The sequence below is a fragment of the Canis lupus genome, chromosome 36 (genome assembly GCF_011100685.1).
Source record: "Canis lupus familiaris isolate Mischka breed German Shepherd chromosome 36, alternate assembly UU_Cfam_GSD_1.0, whole genome shotgun sequence".
Lineage (NCBI taxonomy): Eukaryota > Metazoa > Chordata > Mammalia > Carnivora > Canidae > Canis > Canis lupus.
This window is the reverse complement of record NC_049257.1, coordinates 20,976,527-20,998,267: the sequence shown is the minus strand read 5'-3', so window position 1 is coordinate 20,998,267 and position 21,741 is coordinate 20,976,527. Positions and strand designations below refer to the sequence as shown.

The 21,741-nt window shown below is 38.3% G+C and overlaps 1 long non-coding RNA gene across 1 annotated transcript; it reads left to right on the top strand.

Moving 5' to 3' along the window:
* Nucleotides 1-6,711: 6,711 nt before the first annotated feature.
* LOC119867838 lies at nucleotides 6,712-20,474 on the top strand. The gene is made up of 3 exons (XR_005384775.1): nucleotides 6,712-6,787; nucleotides 18,100-18,245; nucleotides 20,358-20,474. It is a non-coding gene; the product is annotated as an uncharacterized LOC119867838 (long non-coding RNA).
* Nucleotides 20,475-21,741: the final 1,267 nt, after the last annotated feature.

Here is a 21,741-nt window from a genome sequence, read left to right as displayed (position 1 = left end):
TGTAATTCCCCCCAAAGAACACCAATTTTGACAATCTCTCATCGATGAGAGTGACTTTGTGGAAGTCTGAGAGTCTACTGGAGAAGTTACAGCATACAGTCACAGCAAAAAAGAAAAAAAGCCTGAGTTGGATGTATTGAAGAGGGTAAGAGGAAGAGTTTCATTTTACCCACATATCCCTCCTCCAAGATAGCACAGCTTAGGGCCAAGAGAGAGCTTTGTGGCTCTGCTGTTTCTGCCTTACGGAAAAGTGAGAGCATGTGAGTGAGCATCTGGGTTCTCCAGCCTGTGGGATGTTGCCAAAGAGGCCCATTTCTTTCTTTTCCCACCCAGAATACTGAGGCGTGCTGCGTGGGGGCGGGGAGAAGCAGGGGCTGGAAGAACAGCTGACAGGGCTCTCGGTGGGCATCAAAGGGACAGGATCCTACCATCTGCTTTGCAGACTTCGTTGGAAGCCTGCCCATGAACTGCTGGAGATGCCACACCTGCAGGTCCCCCCAACTGGCTCACAGACACCTCTAGTGCTCTGAACACTTCACTTACACCCCTCATCCCCACCCTGTGGCCTACTTCTTTTGCATGCCTCTGAGGGCAGTGAGTGCAAGCCTTTGCAAATAGCTAGTGAGTATGCACAGGTAGCCTGCCCAACTGTGAGGGATTGGGAGAAAGTGCATAAACTCAAGCATTCAGCAGTGCCTTGGGGAAAGCAAACAGAGGACCTGGGCTGTCTTTGCAGGATTGAGAGAAGGCACAAATGCTGAAGAATCCCTCCCCCACCACCACCACCAAGGAGAAGGAAAAGTGTGGTACAGGTGTATCCATAGATAAGGTCTGAGATAGCTTCAGAATCCCTAGCAGGGCTGAAAAGAGATTTCCAAAACTAGTCAGTAAAAACTAGAAGAGGTGACTGCTTCTTCACTTTATTTTTTTTAAAATTTTTATTTATTTATTTATTTATGATAGTCACAGAGAGAGAGAGAGAGAGGCAGAGACACAGGCAGAGGGAGAAGCAGGCTCCATGCACCGGGAGCCCGATGTGGGATTCGATCCTGGGTCTCCAGGATCACGCCCTGGGCCAAAGGCAGGCGCTAAACTGCTGCGCCACCCAGGGATCCTGCGACTGCTTCTTCAAATGCAAAGACAGCAACACACAATTTTAAGGAACATAAAAAATCTAGGAAACATGACACTACCAAAGGAACACAGAAATTTTCTAGAAATGGAGATCTGTGATTTTCTTGATAAAGAATTCAAAATAGTTCATTTTAGGAAGCTTGATGAACTACACAGAAACATGGAAAGATAATTCAACAAAATTAGAACACATAGGAATAATTAGAAAGAACCAAAGAGAACCAGATATTCTGGAGCCAAAGAATACAGTTAATGAAATGGAAAATGCAATAGAGGGATGTCTGGGTGGCTCAGCTGGTTGAATGAGTCTTGGTTTCCACTCAGGTCATGATCTAGGTTCACTCACATGGGGCTCTGTGCTCAGCAGGGAGTCTGCTTGAGTTTCTCTCTCCCTCTGTCCCTCTCCCCACTCATACACACATTCTCTGTCTCTCAAATAAATACATCTTTTTTAAAAAAGAAAAATGCAATAGAAATCATAGTAGACTTGATTAAGCGGAAGAAAATATCTGTGATGTCAAAGACAAATCATTTGATATTATCCAGTCATTGGAGAAAAAAGAAAAAAGGATGGAAAAAAGTAGAGAAGCCTCCATGAATTATGGGATATCATCAAGTGAAATAATCTAGGCATTATTAGAGTCCCAGAAGGAGAAGAGGGAAAAAGGAGCAGAAAGCTTCCTTAAGGAAATTATATCTGAGAACTTTCCAAATCTGGGAAGGGATTGGGACATCCATGTTCATGAAGCTTATACTCCCCAAAAAGATTAAACCCCAAAAGATCTTCCAAGACAAATTATAATAAAACTGGCTAAAATAAAAGACAAAGAGAATTTTAAAAACAGCAAGGGAAAAAAGAGTTCTCATATATCACAGATTTCCCAGCTGAAACCTCACAGGCCAGGAGAGAGTGGGATGATATATTCAAAGCATTGAAAGAAAAAACTGCCAACCAAGAATACTTTACCCAGCAAAGCTGTCCTTCAAAAGTGGAGTTGATGACTTTCCCAGGCAAAAGCTGAGGGAGTTCATCACTATTCAGGAAATCCTGAAAGTAGCTTTTCAAAAGGAAAGGATGCTAATTAGTAACATGAACACATATTAAAGTATAAAATACACTGGTAAGGGTACCTATATAATAAAATTCACAGTGTACATTATGTTAGTACTGTAATATGGTAGTTCATTGATCACTTAAGTTTAGTATAAAGGTTAAATGACAAAATTATTAAAAACTGTAGTACAATAATTTGTTATTGGATACAAAATATAGAAAAGATATGGATTATAATATCAAAAATATAACATGTTGGGGAATGTAAACGAGTAGGGTTTTGTATGCTAATTGAAGTTGTTATCAGCTTAAAATCGGCTGTTATAACTATAAAATGTTTTATGTAAGCCTCATGTATGGTAACTATGAAGCAAAAACCTACAGTAGATACACTAAATATAAAGAGCAGGGAATCAGAGCATTCCACTATGAAAAAAATCACCAATTTACAAAGGAAAGTAACAAGAGAGGAATAAAGAAACAAAGGAACTATAAAAGAACCTGAAAATGATTAATAAATTGGCATTACCTTACCTTTCACTAATTACTTTAAATGTAAATAAATAAACTTCCTAATAAAAAGGTGTAGAATGGCTGAATGTGAAAAATAAAAGCTAGACCCAACTATATATTGCCTATAGGAGACTAACTTCAGCTTTAAGCACACACATAGGCTCAAAGTGACAGGATGGAAAAAGATACTCCATGTACTTGTAAACCGAAGGAGAGAAGGGATAGCAACCCTTATATCAGACAAAATAGTCTTTAAGTAAGAAAACTGTAACAGAAGACAAGGTCATTTTATAACCTCCTTCTTCTTATTCTTTAATATAGATGATCTAGTTTGGGTAAGCTAGGAATGACACAGGCCCAAAATGTTTGAGATCCATAGACTAAAGCCAGAAAACATTTTCATGAAAGTTCTTCCATGTTATGTCACTTACAAAGTAAAAATTACACACACACACACACACACACACACACACACAATGTGCGTGCACACACGTGCACACACCCGCACAGATTGAGATAGAGGTAAATGGATTTGCAAGTATGCCAACTCATCTATTTATGTAGGTGTAAATCTTGGCACCCGAGTTATCTTCATGATAAACTAGGAAGGTACATTATTCTAAGTTAGGTATTGTATGGGTAATTAACTAATAGTTTTATTGTTTATGGCTCCTCAGTACCTGTATGTTGATAGAAAGCAGTATGTCAGGGAGGCCTTGTTTGGTTGTCTAGCAGAATGGTGTTTATTCAATGGCACTTTGGTGTGGTCACAAAATTTCTATGAAAAACCTTAGAGTTTAGCCTTACAAACCACAGTGGTGTATTTACAGGCATTGTGTTTAGAAAGATGTTCCTTACCACATTATCAAGGTTTAGTTTCATTTCATTTCATTTCATTTCATTTCATTTCATTTCATTTCATTTCATTTCATTTTATTATTTTATTTTATTTTATTATTTATTAGAGAGAGAGAGAGAGTGCTCGCGCACAAGCAAGGGGAGCAGCAGAGGTAGAGGGAGAACCGGGCTCCTTGCTGAGTGGGGAGCCTGATGCAGGGCTCTATCCAGGACCCTGGGACCATGACCTGAGCCGAAGGCAGACTGTAACTGACTGAGCCACCCGGGAGCCCCAGGGGTAGTTTCTAAGGATCTGGGGAAAGAATTGTCTCTCCCAGGAGTCATTGGGCCACTTTAACACATCTGCCTTTTGTTTTGCTTTGTTTTATTTTGATCTCCCAGACATGGAATCATGTGGCTCATTATGTTTCCTTTTATTATGCAGATTGGTAGGAAACTCACAAACTTATGGTCCACCTTAAATCCTTTCTTTTTTAAAAAAATTTTATTTATTTATTCATCAGACACAGAGAGAGAGAGCACGAGGCAGAGACACAGGCAGAGGGAGAAGCAGGCTCCAAGCAGGCTCCCAGCCTAATGTGGGACTTGATCCCGGGACTAAGGAATCATACTCTGGGCCGAAGGCAGCCCTAAACCGCTGAGCCACCCAGGGATCCCTTAAGTCCTTTCTATAGCACAGCAGGATGTAAGTATATAAACAAGCAAAAATTGTGGTAAAAAATATCGTTAAAGAGACAAGGGGAGAACATCGAGTATGAGATCAGAGACCACCTTTTTCTTGAACTCCCTATTCCACAAGGCAGATGATCCTTACTGCCTACCACTGAGAGCTAGCCTTACTCAACTCTTTTCCATTGTTTAGACTAGTATCTGGCATTCAGTGGGTGCTCAGTAAATATTTGCTATATGAACAAGGAAAGCTCATCTCTTAACAGACAATGATTTCATTAAGAAGACTTACTTAAAGTCTTAGCTGATTTAAAAAAAAAAAACGTATAATGGCATTCAGGTTCCAATACTACATTAGATGTTCCTTGGACTGATATTTTAAGCCACTTTTTATTTTTGAGCTGTCGAGACAGGATTTTTTTTAAATCCGTAGCTAAGCTCAGAGAGTATCCTTTTTCCTTATATAAGTAGGAGCTTCTTTCAAGCAGGTGGATGAATTTGTTATTACCTGACAAGAATCATTCCCCAAGTCATAATTTTTCAATTATGGTAATAAAAAGTTAGTGCTACTATCTATGTATTGAAACAGATTTCATTCATAGACACCGACCCTTTTTTGGCACGTAGCCATGTTATCCAAGTGCTTTCTGAAGTTTTATAACTTCAGCTGCAAAAATTAATTTTCAATGCCTGTGCTGTGGTCAATGTCACTGCAGTAAACTGGCTGACTATCTGCCTCAAATTCTGTCTTGGAATGAGGAGGGATAGAAGTAAATAATTTTATAGAATTGGTTGACTGAGGTTCTTGACAAATCAATCTAAAAGTAGAGATAATTGACATGCATTTTTATTCAGACAGATGACAAATGAATAAATCATGATCTTTTTCAACATAATTCAACATTTTTCACATATATATTTGTAAGGAGAGTATTTATTTTATGAAAAACACCAGAGAGGCCATGTCACCTTGTTTCCTCATCTGTAAAAGGAGAGGGTGGGATGATACCATCATGAAGATTGTTTCCAAAGAAGATTGAATAAAACACTTGTGAACAATGGAAATATTACCCAGAACGAAAGGATTACAGAAGGATTCTGCATAGCAGTGTCTTTATTTTCACTACTCCAACCGAGGTTGAAGAATCCATTCTTTAACAACGATGGGGGATGGAATCCTATTTTTTATGGAAATTAGACCTATGTTATTTTTTGCTTTTATATCTTCAGTTGTTTGGAGACAACCATCTTATCAGCTGGGCCAATAAGATCATTAATGGAAAACAGTGTTGTGCACCAGTAGATCTTTACTCCTTGATCAATAGTTATTTACTTCTGAGGGGTCACAGCTTGGTTAATATAGCAGAATAGTTTTATTGATAGATAACATAACAATGAAAAATAAAGTTTAAAATAGAAGATGAATGAATATAGCACTTTCTTCAGGCATGAATATTATTATTTGAAAACTGTAACAGCCACTAGAATGTTGGAAGGGCAGACAACAAAAGCATTGAATAATTGTCCTAGGACTATAATCAGACTTCCATTATTGACCTCTGTTAATATTCTACTGTAACTGTCTGCTAAATTGGTTCCTTGGGGCTTGAAATATACAGTGATGTTATGAGTTCCTATCGTAAATTGCCACACAGTAAAGTAGCAAGTCTCTGAAATAGTGTTGGCCCTAGTTTGATCAATACTCAATTCAAAGCAGTGCAATAGGCAACTGTTTCCATAGAAACATTGATGTCACAGAGGTTGAACAGCGGCTGTTACAACAAATCATTTCCTTTGAGCAGTTGTAATTGACTATATGTACAGTTGGCTGTCACTTGAGACCATTTACATCAAGCAAGTAACAGAACCACATTAGTTATTCCAGGAGTAAGAGGGTTAGCTCTTCCTTTTGTGACCTTACAAATACCTAGGAGGATATTGCCATAGCAACCAGCAATATAACAGGATGAACATTAAGGTAGCTGGCCTTAATGCGGTAGCATTCTTCGGAAGCTGAAAGGTAGTTTTAATAAAGTTTACCTACTTGTTACATTAACACAAATCCCTTGCACCCCACAGTAATGACTTGGTTTCTCTCTCAGACATCACCAATAACAGACATTACAATTCCATTTGCACTTCATTTCCGGTTTCTCACCCTTCGTTTTCCCTTAGCATCTAGCTGCTAAGGCAGTACACATGCACGTTTGGCAAAATCTTGTTTACTGAACGCAGAGTTTGACCCTGGAGAAGCGCTAAAGTCGGAAGTGCTTCTGACTTGAAAAGAGAGATAATGAGAGAAAGGAACGTTTGACAAGAAGTTAAATTTTTACCCTCGATTTTAAGGACATGAAAGAAAAAGAAACAGATGCGAGCTTAGTTTACTTCTGTTGTGTTCCTTTAGGCGAGAATCACTGGCACAGTTGAGTTTCATATTCTAGAATTCCTCACATTATCCCACTACCTTACCAAAGTTTTTCGGGGGTAGCTCTACCCGATGGCACATTTTGGAGTACTCCACATATTTCTGGGGAAATTAAGAAGTTTATGTGTCCTTTGGTAAGTCAATAAGCAGAAACTGGTATCCATGTGTTACCGAACTGCCTGCCAAAGCAAAGATCATAGGCTAATGGGTATATTTCTAGAACTATGAGAGTTAATTGTGCCCAGATAGAATATCTAGTTTCCTGAAAATCTTGCCAGCATCTCATGTAAGCTTTACATAGCAGGTGAAATTATCAAGAAGAAGAAGCTGTAATGGCATTAAATTGTGTTCATTTCCATTTGCAGTGGTGTCAAGGATAGAGGGTGTTTACGGGTATGTCAGGATCTGAAAAAGCATTTGCAGGCACAACCTAGAGATCAGGCTTTATGTGCAAGCAGGCTGGAAAGAACTTGCACTGCCTGTCTCAGCCATAACTGCAGGTATGATTAGCAACACTGTCATCTTGGTTTCTCCAGGAAAGAAAAAAATATATACGGTTATCAATGAAGAGAGGAGGCAAAAACCCTTATAGGGGAGGTGTTTACTTGGAAAGGATTTTCCAATACAGACCCACAATGATCAGCCTATAGATTTTTGACCGGTCTGCCCTATTCCTCAGGGTGAATCCTCAAAGGTAATAAAATTGAATTGCAATCAGTATTCTTTGATGCTAGCCTGCCACCGACTGTTATTCACCTTGAACTAGAGAGCGACTATTTATAAGATTGTTTAGAGACACAAATCCAGTAAATTACTCTGTTTGGCCTTAAAAGAATGTTTGACTTGAAGCATAGAAATGGCTATAAATCTTACAGGAATAATTTATAAGACAACATAGTGAGTGGTGATCCTCTGGTTACAAAGAGTAAAGAAAGACGGTTTGAAAGGAAAAAGTGTTCCCTGTCTCCCCACCCCCTGCCCGAGGTCAGTGAACTTTTCCAGGGCCCGGCATACAGGAAATTTAGTAATGGCACCTGGATGTCCTGAGAGAGAAGGGAAACAGCTGCCCTTTGCACGTATGCCCTTTCCTGGAGCAATTCTTTTCTCATAGTTGGCCATCTTTCCTTTGACAACATGGCTTGGCCAGTGGAAAAGGAGAATGAGTCAACTGTTACTGGGCACCCAGAGGGATCTGTCTATCAACAGTCAACATTCAGTCAACAGTCCAACAACCTTCCAAAGGCACCCTAGTCAGAACAGCTGATTGAGGGTATGTGGAGGCGGGGGAGGGAGAGAGAGAGAGAACATGAAAGGCACTCTGCATTCTAGCTGAATATGTTAATTCCTTATTACATACACAAATCTTTGGGTCAGTCTTGATATATGCAAAGTTTGATTGATTAACATGATGTGACAGAGTTACACATCTTAGTTTTACTGGTGGAAGAGTCTATTATTAGTTCATAGAGTCTATGGATGAAAAAAACAGTATCATAAATAGAATAAAAAAGAAAGGAAATCAGGAGAAATGAATTATAATTTTGGCCTCTCCATTTACTGGTTTAATTCCTTCTCCCATGTCCCTCAGATAGAGCCCTAATGATGTGTGCAGTGAAATAGTCAAGGGGTACAAACTTTTCAGTAGGACCTCTTCACCCTAGTTGGAGACTTTCAACCATTTTAAATGTGTTGTTTTTGAGTCTAGGGGAATACAAGAAAGCATCTCAAACTCATTGCTTCTGTTTTTCATTTTTTATCTCAATAATTTAAAAACAGTCATGTGTAGGAATGAAATATTTCAAGAAAAAAATGTTTTCTCAGACCACATGAGGCTAGTTTCTTCATTAGTAATTTAATTTTCTATTTCTGCAACTCACAGAATTTCCAAGACTCTCTCTAATATTGCCGAAGTAAACTTGCTGTGAGACTACCTATTACCCAAGTTTACTCCATTTGATTTGATTAAGCCTGATAAGGTTAACAAGATAAAGTGGAATGGAATTTTTGAAAGTATAAAATTTTGGTCAAATAAAGTACATTAGCATAAATATTTCTTCAGTGGTTCAATATTATATTTCAGGGTTATTATCCCAACACCAGTTCTTTATATGGCCAGAAAAGGTATCAGGATTGAGTTGAATCTGTATAGATCCTATATTTCTTTGTTGATTGAATATCTAAAATGTGTGTATTGTTTTGGATTTTGGGGGACAATTTCCTTCCCGTTTTATAAGTGGAGGATAGGTGCATAACATCATAAATTCTGGCTAACTGAAGATTCCAGGTAACTGGGTTTCTCCTGGTCAAAATGTTGATGTTGTTATCAATATTAGGCAGAGTAGCACTCCTCTGAGATAGTGTGAAGTGCCTACAACTATGCCTTTCCAGGTAGTGAGAGAACAGTGACATTGATGAATATGTCTTTTGAGTATTTTCTACATGCTATTGACTTTATTTTTCCCAGTTTGGCAACTTCAATATCGATGACTCTTTGGGACTAGATTCGGCCAATTTAGTCCCTGGCCTCCTCATCGCTGTTGGGTTCTGTGTCCCTGCTGGCTGATCTGACTGTCCCTTACCCCCCAGTGCCCTCACCTTGGTCCTGTGCCTGCCTGGAGATGAGTAAGGCTGGAACCCCGAGGTCTCTCAGCTGCTGGCCTACTGTCCATTGCCATTCTCTGCCTGCTGCTTCTCTCTTCTGTCTCTGGCACTACAGCCCATCCCCTGTTTCTAAAAGCTATCTTTTCACCTTGACTTCCCTGTGATTTCTCCTGGTTCTTCCTCTTTCTGATTCTTCCTCTTTTCCCACCATCCCTTACATTTTGCATTCCCCAGAAATCAGTTTTTGGTTCTTATTCTTACTCTACTTTCTCTCTCTTCCCATAGCTCTATCCCCAGGTGGTGATTCCCTATCCCAGTTCTCCCTAGGGGACCTATTCAGAGACAATTGAATAAAGTCAACAAAGGAGGTGAATCCAAGGTGAGGGATTTCAAGAGGACTTTTGGAGACTATGCTTGGGGTAGAGCTGACATCCGGGTAGGAGAGAGCATTTGAGGGGAGTGGCAGTCTCTAGAGGATGGCTGGGCCTGCAGGCAGCTTAGAAAACTTCAAACAGTAGCAGTTATCATTACTACTAGTGGAGGACTATTAGTACCAGTGGTATTACTACTATGGGAGCAGGAGTAATGCCTGTGGAAATGGAAATGCCCTTTAAAGGAGTGACATTTTCAATTATTTAGAGGTAATCCCTTAAAGGGGTGAACTCACCACTTTTTATGACTAAATGTTGGGAGAGTGTGTGAGAAGCTGATACTCAGCGCAGAAGGTGGCGCCAGAGAAGGAGCCAGGGAGGTGAAGGAGCAACCTTCTGGACATCTGACGCGGTGACGTCATCCCTGCATGTGACCGGCTGTGTCTCTCTCCCGTCCCACCCTCTGGCCTGTTTTCAACAGCCTCATGAGAGGCTGACGTCAGGGCCACCTTCCTGTGACATCGCCAGGTCTCCAGTCACAGACCATTGTTTCCTGTAGGAAGACTAGTGATTCTTTCAACAAGCTGATATTATCCCGGGTTCTGCTGACAGTGCAGTCCCCCTTGTTGGGTTTTCCAGTCCCCTTTATGCTGTTTGCACACCTGTCAGGGAGAGACCAGAAAGGGGATTTCACATCTCCTCTACTCCTATCCTCTCCAGGCTGACTGAGGCAATCCCAGATTCTCAGGAGAGAAAATACGATTGGCCCATCTTGGGCCAGTGTCCTCCCTTGTTTTGAAGGGACATGATATAGTACAAGCATCAATGCTGAGAGCTTACATTGGAGGCTGAGGCAGGCTGCTCCCAAACAAGGGTGGTCAGTGGGGTCAGAGCAGGTATTTCAAAGGGCCCTTCAACATTTAAGCAAATTAATAAGATAAATAATATAATTTTTGTGTTCTTAATTTAATAGCACTGATGCCTAGAATATTATCAATTATATGCCATTTCATCCAGTAGTTGTACTGGATAATGTCATTTAAAATGTTTCTAAAGAAAATAAATAAATAAGTAAGTAAGTAAGTAAATAAATAAATAAATAAATAAATAAAATGTTTCTAAAGAAGCAGGCACACAAATTTATATTTTTTATTTTTTTAAGATTTTATTTATTTATTCATGAGAGACAGACAGAGAGAGAGACGGCGGGGGCGGGGCGCAGAGACACAGGCAGAGGGAGAAGCAGGCTCCATGCAGGAAGCCTGATGTGAGACTCGATCCCGGCCTCCAGGATCATGTCCTGGGCCGAAGGTGGCGCTACACCGCTGAGCCACCCAGGCTGCCAGGCACACAAATTTAATGCTTAAACTGTCTTTGTGACTTGGGCCATCAGATTAATTCAGAGTTAGTCTGATGCTAATGGCTAAGGGCCTGAGTTCAACACCAGTTGAGTTCAGACAGGCAGGGGCCAGTTGTACCCATCTGTAACCATGTAAAAGGGCAAGATAAATGGTTCAAAAAAGGTTGAATTCTAAATTTTGCTTAAGGCTGATGAGCTTTGCTTCCAGTTAATAGAGGTTAATTTAGGGGGTGGTGGTGGGGATGAGAAGATAGTGTATTTGGGGGATTTTAAATTATGTTTACTTATTTTTTTTAAAGATTTTATTTATTCATAAGAGAGAGAGAGAGGCAGAGACACAGGCAGAGGGAGAAGCAGGCTCCATGCAGGAAACCTGACGTGGGACTCGATTCCAGGTCTCCAGGATTACATCCCAGGCTGAAGGCAGCGCTAAACCATTGAGCCACCCAGGCTGCCCTATATTTACTTATATTATATTGAAATAAATTTATAATATAGATTCCTACATGATGACTACTTGCCTGTTTGGGATGTGAAGCAAGATTTTACAGACCAAGGTTTTTCATATCCAGTTTTGTTTTGTGTGTGGATGTTTTTGGCAATCATGACCAGATAATATATCTCATATGAAACTACCTGAAATTGAAGAATGATCTGATGATTTGATTTAAGTATAAAAAATTTTTACAGCTTGGCCATAAGAATGAGATGTTCTTTCCTTCCTCAAGATGTGTATGCAGTGTCTCTTTGGAAATAGCCAGGTAATCTTCCTGGGGCAAAATGAGCCTTTGCAGGCCCTATGTCATGTTTGTGATCTTGCCATAAAAAAGAAGAAGAAGAAACACAGCAGTGGAAATGTGCAATTTCAACTAAAGAAATTTTGGTTTTGGATATCCAGGATAATGAAAGGAAAGAAAGAACTTACAGTAAGGAAATGTGGACAAAGGGAGACCCTAATTTTTTTTTTTTAAGATTTTATATATTTATTCATGAGAGACAGAGAGAGAGGCAGAGACATAGGCAGAGGGACAAGCAGGCTCTCTGTGGGGAGCCTGATGCGGGTCTCAATCTCAGGACCCCAGGATCACGACCTGAGTCAAAGGCAGACACTCAACCACTGAGCCACCCAGGTGCCCCGGGAGACCCTGATTTTTTCTGAGGTTTACTGAACTAGTTAGGACCTAGTTCTGTTATTTCTAATTTAGTGGGGTGACTTAGGGGTGACTTCTGTCTTTAAGATTTCAATTACTGGGTTGTCTGTGATTGAAATCTAATTCTTATGCAGATGACTGGGAGCTAATCTGCAATATTGGTGCCAGAAAAATATTTATAGATACATATAAATGATTAATATGTGATGTGTGGTATTCTAATATTTTGTATGTATTGATCATTTAATCTTCAAGACAAGCTTACATGGTAGCGATTGTTTGTATCCCTATCTTACCAATGAAGAAACCACAGAGAGGTTAAGTTCATTGCTTGAGGTTGGACCAGTGATAAGGGTTGGGGTCAGGATTTAAGTCCCAACAATCTGACTTCAGAACTGAAGCATTTTACCACTATGCAAAAGTCCCAGGAACCATTTTGGCTCTGAGAAAATTGTTTAATCTTTGTGTCTAATTCCTTTGTCTTTAAAGGCCTGCAACAGTACTTCCTGCCTCCTCAACTCAGAGAAGTGTGCTGAGATTAATAGCAGCATGTGTCCATTTCAGCCTCTGTGGGTCTCTCCCTTATGCACCAAGCTCCCTTTGAAGTCAATAAAAGCCCTATGTGTGTGTGAAGGGAAGCAGGGCCCTTGGCAGTTGAGGGGATGTGTAAATATTGAGGGAACGTATATAAATCACTTTTATTTTCTTGGAAAATGATCTATATAAACATCAAATAGCATGAAATGCTTTGTATTGTGTGTTTGCAGGTAACATTCTCCCGTATGTGAGATTCTCATTTTGAAGTCACAATCTGTGGAAAGTACCCTTAGGAAATAATTTTATGTTTCTAGTGTTTGCTTCTCAGGTAAACCACAAACTTCTCACCGTCAGGAACCAAGTCTGATTCATCTTTATTCTAAATATTTCCTTGTTTTCTCCTCCTTACTCCTCTTTAAAAGGTATCTACTTTGGCACTTGGTACATAGTAGGTGCTCACTAAAGCCTTGCTGAGGGAATGAAAACTGGGGAAATTGAATTTTGTATAGTGACTTCTCAGTTAGTTTCATTACTAGTGAGGGGGATTACATGGAAGACCAAGAATTATTTTGGGAGAATTTTGACAAGACAATTTTAAAACACTAATTATAAGAGAAAGAATATGAGGATTTGAGGCTAGATGTTAGTTTCTTGACCAACAGGATTGTGAAAAGCTGGATGTTGTCTTGATAAGGCTCCTATATTTCTTTACAGACTTTAAATATTAGATTACTTGGGTTGGACTCAGTTCTGCCTGGAGGTAGGAGGTTTGAGAGAGGAAATGGTGGTCACCCTCCTGGAGGCATGGAAGCAGCAGAGAAACCATTTACCATGGATGGAGGGCAAAAGGGAGTATCTTGGCAGATACCGTCTGTCCAGAGGAAATTTTCACTATTGAAGTTGTTCTTCCAGTTAAACTTTCTTAGACACAGTGATATCTCCTAAGGGTTCCCACAGAAGGTCTGCTTTTCAGATGTTAACCTATCCAGTGTGCTTTAACATTTATCAAGTCACAGGACATAAAAATTTTAGAAGCCAGTGATAATCTTCTCCCAGGAATTGAGATCCAAAGAATTTCATCCTTGGCATTCATCACTCCTGAAGCTCATTAATTTGGATCCTTGTTTTCCTCATTATTCTAAGGAAGACAACATAATCATGACCGTTTCAATTCCTAATGACAGAGAAGATCAGTGACTTTCATTTTCCTTTTCCAGTCAGTTAATCGGTAAATCAATCAATATTTTTTTGTATCAGTTCTGTGAAAGTCATTACGCTACAGTAAATTCAATATTGAAAGAACGATTTAAGGGTAAGAAGTGCTTCAGGAATACAAGGATAGGTCAATATTAGAAAACTCGTTAAAAAAAACATATAAATCTCATAAGGCAGAAAAACACTTGGTAAAAAATAATATTCAATCTTAATAAAATCTTTATATGGGATTTAATTATACTACTTTATTTATTTAATTTTTTAGAGATTTTATTTATTTATTCATGAGAGACAGAGAGAGAGGCAGAGACACAAACACAGGCAGAAAGAGAAGCAGGCTCCATGCAGGGAGCCCGATGCGGGACTCAATCCCGGGTCTCCAGGATCTCACCCTGGGCTGAAGGTGGCGCTAAACTGCTGAGCCACCCGGACTACCCCAATGATACTACTTTAAAATAATAAAAAGTATCTGAAGACAAAAGCTAGAAAAATTTGTGGGAAAAAAGAAAGAAACAACACAAAGATGTCTACTTTTATTATTATTATGCAGTACCGTTTGGCAGGCTCAGCCAATGCAATCAGACAAGGCAAGGAAATAAGATGTATAAATATTGGAGATAAAGTAAAAACATTGTTATTTGCAGATACGAGTCAAGTAAAAGACTATTAGAATCAGAAGGAGAGACAGAAAAATGAACAGTTTTAAGTAAACAAAACAGTAGCTTTTTAAATTGACCTTTTGTATTTTTAACTAAAAATTTCTGATTGAATAAAATGAGAAATTCCACTAACAGTAACAGCAAAATAGAAAATTGGTAGAAATAGTAAGAGTGCAAGACCTAAATTAAAAAAACAAAACAAAACAAAACAAAACAAAATATATATGAACTATAAGAAATAAAAAGAGGCCTTGAGTAAATAGAAATAGAAGTGTATAAATATAGATACAAAATGTTATGTTCTTTGAAGCATTCAATAATGTGAAAAAGTAAAAAATTTAATGCAAATGCAATAAAATCCTAATGGGATTTTTTGGGAACCTGACAAAAATGATTATGTAATTCATTGGGAATAATAATACACAAAAATAGCCCAGAAAAAAATGGAAAAGAGCAATGGGAGAGATGTTCTCAAGGAAATAAAATGTATTTTAAAGATTCACTAATTAGAACAGTGTAATTTACTGGCCATAAAAAATAGAGATAAATCAGTGGGCCAGAATACAATCTGTAGAACAGATCCAAGTATTCACCAGACTTTAGCATATCATAAAGGTAGAAGAGAATAGTTTATTCAAATAAAAGGTATTTTGACAGGCTAACATTTGGGGGGAAGGTATAGATCTTTACTTTATACTTTACATGCAAATAAATTTCAGACAAATTAAAGATTTTGTGGTTTATTTTGTATTTTATTGTGGAAAGATGAAAGTGCTAGAATAAAATATGAATATTTTAATAATTTTCAAATAGGAGGATATATTTTTAATATAATGCCAAAGGCTGAAGGCACAAAGTTTTGATAGATCTAATTATATAAAAATTTAAAACTTTAGTATAAAAAAAACACTCAAGTAAAAGGTTACCATGCTCCAGGTGTGTGCTTATACTATACATCTTGTACCAGACCCAATGGCTAATTTTTTTTTAAAGATTTTATTTATTCATGAGAGACAGAGAGAGAGAGAGAGAGGCAGAGACACAGGCAGAGGGAAAAGCAGGCTCCATGCAGGGAGCCTGACGTGGGACTTGATCCAGGACTCCCGGACCACGCCCTGGGCCAAAGGCAGGTGCTAAACTGCTGAGCCACCCAGGGATCCCCCAGTGGCTAAATTATCAGGAATTTTGCAAGCTGATTATTAAACAGAGCTATCACTAAAAATTATATATACTTGCAATTTAATCTATTAAGAACAAAGCTAATAAATATACAAACCTATCTCTTATTTTACCACTTTTGCTATTATCTAAGCTCTTGAAGCTCTTGAGTTTCTGTTATATCTCTACAGTGGGAATATAATGTAATCAATTATAGGGAAGTAGATAACTGGAACCAGAGGCTGGGATGCCACCAGCACCTTCTGTCTCCATTCCTGGTTCTGCTCTGGTTCTTGCTACATGTCAATATCATCCTTTTTTACTGAACAGCAGCATCTTTACGTGATTTGGACATGTTAGCCTGCAACTATTAGACTTCCATTTTTAATTTCACTACCAGAGAGGCAAAGAGGCACTGAAACTTGTTCTTTTATCTCAGGAGAAAAATAGCCTTGACAGTTTGACCGATTTGGTGTAAGTGTCATCCTCCAAATGAGTCAGAATGGCTTGAAGGCTTCTTGATGACAGGCCCAGAGTTGATTGGGTGTCTGGTCCTAGATCAATGTTAAGTGGGAGGTAAGATCTATTAGAATATAAGCCACTGTATTTTGAAACACATATTAGGAGCATTTCCTAGAGAAGCATTTTGTTCTGGGCAGACAAAAGAATAGAATGTCCATGATGCTGAGCTTCTACTTAAGCTTTATCCAACTTTTGGAGAGATCCCTCCTTGAATTACAGAAGCCAGTAAACCACAAGAAATTGGGTCATGTTTAAGCTCAAAGCCTACATTATTATAAAAGTGATACTAGAGATTTTGAGATGCAAAGATACTTTTATCTTTTCCTCTAAACCGATACTCCTCTAGCAGTCCTTACTGTTATTGTCACATGAATTCATAATCACTGAAATCCTTTTTTTAAAAAAAATTAACATACTAAGCTAATTAGTATTTTGAAAACTGTGAAGGAAATAACTATCACCATTTTTCTATTTAGTCTCTCAAAGAATTATCACAGATTTGAGTTTAGTGAACATTTATTGAGTACTTACTATAGAGCAACACCAAAGAGGGGAAAAAAATAACCTCTTCCCTCAGAGCCCCCACTCACTAGGAGACTCAGTGTGTGTTATGTTAGATTTGTCTTGGGCATAGTTTGGCTCTTGGTCATGATGAGAAACAGAGGGATTCCCATGAACCTTAGGTTCTGGATGAGTTCTTGAAACTGCATCCCTGTCCCTATGTGAAGAGTCAGACTCCAGCCATGAAATTGAGCCCTAGCCCATAGATCATGGACCTAAATGCAGCCATACAGCACCTAAAGAAGACTAAACAGTAGGTTTAAAAGGAAATTAATGTAATTTTGCAGCCTTTCTAGCTTTGTGCTGTGGTGATTTCATAACTTCTGATGTTCAACAGAGGGACCATTATTGCTTTCTCCTGTTTTTATTTATGCTCTGTTTACAACTAAAATACTATGTACAAGGAAACATTCTGAGTTTGTCACTTAACACCAACAAAATGGCCATTCAGTTCAGATTGTAGCCAAGTGTTCTCAGGGCTAAGTTAAAGCCAGTGATTGGGGATTATGGAAATCCAGGAGTATCTTGAATGACAGTATTTATTATGCTTCCTCTGGATGCCTTGATTTGGAGAAGAAATAGTTGAAAAGTATCTGATGATGGGCAGCCTGGGTGGCTGAGCGGTTTAGCACTGCCTTCAGCCCAGAGCCTGATCCTGGAGACCTGGGATCGAGTCCTACGTCAGGCTCCCTGCATGGAGCCTGCTTCTCCCTCTACCTGTGTCTCTGCCTGCCTCTCTCTCTCTCTCTCACATGAATAAATAAATAAATAAAATCCTAAAAAAAAAAAAAAAAAGGAAAAGTATCTGATGACTCCTATTTTTTATTCAGCTATGAAAAAGTTAAAGGAATGTATATGGGAGGTGGAGGTAGGGTGGGGAGGTCGTACTCAAGGTGGAGAATTTTAATTTTATGGATATAGTGGAAGCCTCAGGGGCTTAGAAATTCTGGCAAACCCATTCCAGGCTAACACATTCAAGCCAGTTTTCATGAGCCACTGTAGCAAGGCAGGATTTGGGCCTCTTCCTCTGACTTTGAAAACGGAGACTGCTCCAGGCCAGAGATGTCAGTGTATATAGTTAACTGTTATGGATCTTACAATAAAAATTTGTTGAAGGTCATTAAACACTCATCTCTCTATGTTTATTACTTTAGTCTTTTATTTGTTGGTAGACATGGATCGTTTGATGTCAATTACCACCACACTTGGCATTTTATGCAGTAAAGGTCCTTATGGTTCTTGATGGGTAAATAAACAAGCTAGTGAAAAGCTACAGTGACAGTGGTTCTTGCATTTCTGCTCACTTAACAGCCTGAAGCCAGAGTGGGAGAAGGTCTCTCTGCAGTTGTGTCTTCTGTGAGTGATGCTTTGGGCCTGAATCCATAGTGCTTGCCTGCTTCTCTCTGCATCCCACATGCTCTCCTCCTCAGATGCTGCAGTGACCTTGGCAACTCTAGGTGAATTGGGGATTGAGCATTTTCTTTTCTTTTCTTTTCTTTTCTTTTCTTTTCTTTTCTTTTCTTTTCTTTCTTTTCTTTTCTTTTCTTTTTTTCTTTTCTTTTCGTTCTTTTTTTTTTTTAACTCATCACAAACCACTGGTTTATATGAAATGCTCACTTTCTTCAGTACTATGTGAAGAGGGAAATTTATCTTCTTGCTCAGAGTAACCATTGTTTTTTACTTATTTTAGGGTAAGGTCAGGGCATTTCTTTTCCTCCCTGATTCTCTCCCTCCCTCCTCCTTTCCCTCCCTCCCTCCTCCTTTCCCTCCCTCCCTCCCTCCCTCCCTCCCTTCCTTCCTTCCTTCCTTCCTTCCTTCCTTCCTTCCTTCCTTCCTTCCTTCCTTCCTTCCTGATGGAGTATTTAATTCAGAGTGACTTTCCCTGTGTTGAGCCCATCTGAGAATATTTTCACTCAGCTTTGCCCTGACTATACACATGATTACCTATTTTCTCATTTTCCCATAGTAGTAAACCCAATGTAATTAATTAATTACTCTCCTGGAGTATGTATCTTGTGCTAAATGTTCTGCCCACATGCTACCCTTATGACAATCCTATAGAATGGGTACTAATGCAATACCATTTTACACATGAGGAAACTGAAGCAATCACTTGTTCAAGGTCACATGACTAATAAGAAGCAGAACCAGAATCCCAAATCAAGTCTATCAGATTTGCCAGATAGGCTCACGTCAGATATGACCATTTTGTTGAAGAGCTCAAGTTCTGTTACTTGCATGCTTGATGCAACAATTGTTCAGAAAAATAATATTAATATGTATACAAAACTCAGGTAATTTTCAAATTATGATACAGTGTGCTTAGCTCTAAAATGATATCTACCATAATCTATTCCTGATTTAATGTTTTATAAGAATCTTTTTCCACTTTAAGATCATGAAACATCAATTATCCTTGTCTTATGGATACAAAAAGGATGCTAGGTAACAGAAATTTTTGTTTTAAAAAATCCAGGTAAATCCTGGCAAACATTGTATATGACAAAGAAACTTTTGCTTTTTAAGTCAATACTCTGAAACTGAAGAAGAAAAAGTTATTCAGAGAAAACCCATCTTTTCCCTCTTCAGCTTCATGGTATTGAGGAGAGAAGAGCTGGGTTTTCTCTGAATAAGTTTAAAAAGAAAATATAATGAACTTAATGTTGAGAAATAAGTAGTCTGCTCACATTAAAATAATCATTCATTCTCCCCCTTCTTTTTCTGGGAACTCCATTTCACAATGATTTGTTCATTGTACACTTAGTCATAATGATCATAACATGATATGGAGAATCATTAATATTTGTTTTAAAAAGAAAAATAGTCCAGGAACCAATTTTATTGATTTATTCATTAGATTTATTAGACACCCACTAGCAAAAAGCTAATAATAATCTATGCTTTCAAATATGTAGATTGTTTTGAAGTTATACTTAGTAGTCAAAACATAAACTTTCTCTTAAAAGGAAAATGCTTCTACTAAACAAATCCTTTATCCCCACTTGTTAAGAAACCCTGGGAATTTTAGGTCTCTACCTGAGAATGCTCAAATATGTTTTGTAACTTCCTCTTGAAAATTAATTGCAGATTTAGGAAAGCAAAGCAGGTGAGCCAAAACACGTATGCCTTTGTCTTTGGACCTGGAACATCCTCCTCTTAAGTTAGCTGTAGCTCTTCCTTCTGTCGTTGTGTTCTTATTACCCTTCTCTTTAGCACTCACATCACTTAGAGTAGATTGAATTCAGAGAGTTTATAAGATGCTGACTAACATTATCACCTTTTATTTATAGGCACATTTGGCATGTTTATTAGAACTGGCCACTTCATGAAAAATATTTTTTCCTCTAACATTAAGTAGAAAATGTTATTTGTCAACAGGTGATAAATTAATTGTCATATTTAAATTCCTTTTGTGCATTTAGGCATATTAACATGTCTAATGCATTTCTCTTTGAAGTGTGTAAATCTTTAAGTGCTATGTTCCATCACTCAACATAATTCTCTTAACCATTTTATGTACATAAAAAGCTCACATTCATATTAAATGATTCTTTTCTTTCTCAAAATAGGAAATGAGGACCTAATATAACATGTGCTACGTATTTCCCTCCAAAATAGGCCATAATGGACTGAAGCCGAAGTTTTAAGAAAGTGTCATATAATTGATATTGTGAAAGACATCTTGCATCAGTCCTAAATGTGGCCAAGGACATCCATTAAAATGACAATGACCATAATCTGAAATTTGGTACTCATTTTTATCATTCCATGAACAAGTCACCCTTTTGTAACAAATTACAAAATGATCATAATACCACAATCCTGTAATTATATAACGATAATAAGGGATACTATTTAATATCTTAACCAGTAAATAGAAAACATCAAATTTTAACTAAAATGTATGTTTTCTAGCACAGAACATCTCCAGTAGTCACCATTTCTACTTAAATTAACAATCCTGGAAATATCACTTCTGCTTGTTCTCCTTAGAGAAAATTGGACCTCAATTCAGAAGAATCAGGTTCCAGTTCTGATTCACCACCTAGAGTTATGTGATCTTGGCAAGTCACTTAATCTCTTAGAAGAGACTATGTAATATATTCCATACCCTACTCTTACCAGTTCTGGAAGTGTTACGTGTATTGTAAAGGGATGTTTAAATGGAAAGTGTTAATTCAGTTTTTCTAATTGTGTCGTCTTCCAAGAATACTTTGGATGAACTGTCCTCAGGTCTTTAAATAGCAGGAGTCAGATTCTTTGCTTCTTTTCTTTGCGTTGTGAAGATTTCATTGAGACAAATACTGTTAGAAACATTCTAAGAAAAGAAAAATCAGTTCAAGGTCAATGCCCCTTTGTTTAATTCAGCGAAATTCAAGTGCAGCAAAAGAATTTGAAAACCTCTTTGGAGTTGAAATGGATTTTGGTCTCTATTGTGCCTAAAAAAACTAACTTCGGTCCATAACTGTTGTTAAAAACAAAAGGATCTAATATAACCAATGCCTCATAGGTCCAAAATGTTCTGTTTTGATTAGTGAGACTCAACTTGCAAGAAAATGAGGAATCTCTAGCTGGCGTGGTGGTTAAGGGCATGGGTTTTACAGCTAGTAGGAGTTGGGTTTGGGTTTGAATTCCTGCTTTGCAGTGCATTAATTGCATGCCCATGGGTAAGTTGTTTAAAGGTTCTAAACATCAGGTTTCTCACTTGTAAAGTGGTTCAGCATCTAGAAGTGTCAGGTGGATTATTTGAAACAATGTCAGCTGAGTGCCTAGCAGAGTCCTGATATGTGGTAAGTGCTCATCCTGTATACAGTAGCTGGTTTTATAGTCTTCATTCTTAAGGGTCCACAGACACTTTACGAAGCAAGATCAAGATATGGCACTGCAGGAGCACCTGGGTGGCTCAGTTGGTTAAGTGTCCAACTCCTTTTTTAAAAATTTATTTACTTGAGA